General features: G+C 46.3%; 1 protein-coding gene across 4 annotated transcripts in view; it reads right to left on the bottom strand.

Annotated features, from left to right (window-relative positions):
• The window catches only part of TTC13 (tetratricopeptide repeat domain 13), a 40,042-nt gene that overhangs the window by 32,887 nt on the left and 5,770 nt on the right, over positions 1 to 1,385 (bottom strand). The gene's annotated exons all lie outside the window — the stretch shown is intronic.

The following is a 1,385-nucleotide window of genomic DNA, read 5'->3' on the forward strand; positions in this document are numbered from 1 at the left end:
AAAAAAAAAGCTGTACTGCACTCCTAATCTAAGATGTCATAGGTGTTTAAGAAGATGGGCAACTAAAACTTTTACTGTCAGTAGAGCTTAAATTTCCTGACAGTTAAAAAGTAGTAAAACGCTTAAATGCAGGAAAACATTAAATGCAGAAAGAGATTTAAATCATCTCTGTAACTAACTTGAGAGAAGCAAAGTTCCAAAACATTGAGCATCATAATAATACAAGAGCTTTGGAGGGCATTCTCCAAAACAAAAACAAAAAACAAAGGACTGCTTTTATACTAACGTCTTTGAAAAGACACATTAAGGTCAAACTTGTGTCCAGCAGAACAGTGGGTGCTATTCAGATAGTCCTATCGGGTAACAAGAGAACCAAAGACGTCTTTGGTGAGGGCCAGTCATATCAGAGGGAAAAGCAACAAACAGTAATAACAGTGACAGGTACTGCACTCTTAACACGTGCAAGACCCAGTCCTGAGCACTGACACACGCTAACGTATTGACTCCTTAACGGCAATGAGGCGGGTACGACTAACATCCCCACTTGCAGACAAGCGTAAAGTCGTTAAACAAACTGTCCAAAGACAACGTGCAGTGAATGAGACGCAGGAACCAGGCTGCCCAGCTCGGCTCCGGGACCCCCTGCAAACCAACACCTTCCTGGGAAATACACAAGCTGCAGCGGAGCTGCTGGGCACTGGCCTGGAATACAAGAATGGTTTCAATTCCTCGATGAGGACTTCGGAAAAGACCAAATCTGGGCCTTAAAGGGTCACTGCTTGTCAAAGGCTGCTCCAAAAATAGCACCAAAAAGGGATTAATACTTTCAAAGTAAGTGACTCTCAATCATCGGCACCCCCAGAGGAAAGGAGGCAAGACAAGAAGTGCTCGGTCCTCGTATACAATGTGCATGGCTGCAGAAAGCATACAATGGTTACGTGTAAACTAGAAGCCCGGTGCACAAAATTCATGCAAGGGGCTTGGCCCTTGCAGCCCCAGCTGCCTTGTGGCCCTGCCCACTGGTCGTTCTGGAAGGTCATTCCAGAAGGTCATTCTGGGAGGTCATTCCACCGTCTGGTCTAATTAGCATAGTAGCTCTTTATTACATAGGATTAGGTAGGAAATTGTTGTATAGGTGCCCAGAGCAGTCACATGCTCCTGTGAGGTCTGCCCCACTGCCCGGTTCAGTCCTGTATCTCTCGAACTATTTCCACTCCTTCAAGGGTAAGCTGACCAGGGAATGAGAAGACACACCCAAAAGCCTACCAGACACGGGCCAGCCACCTGTTTTAAACACACCCTGGACAAGCCAACTGCGAGACCCACTTGCCAAACTGAATAACCTCAACTTCCTCTACCCACGTTCTCAGCCCGTGGTGATGACT

The sequence above is a fragment of the Myotis lucifugus genome, unplaced genomic scaffold (assembly GCF_000147115.1).
Source record: "Myotis lucifugus unplaced genomic scaffold, Myoluc2.0 scaffold_724, whole genome shotgun sequence".
In the NCBI taxonomy this organism is placed as follows: domain Eukaryota; kingdom Metazoa; phylum Chordata; class Mammalia; order Chiroptera; family Vespertilionidae; genus Myotis; species Myotis lucifugus.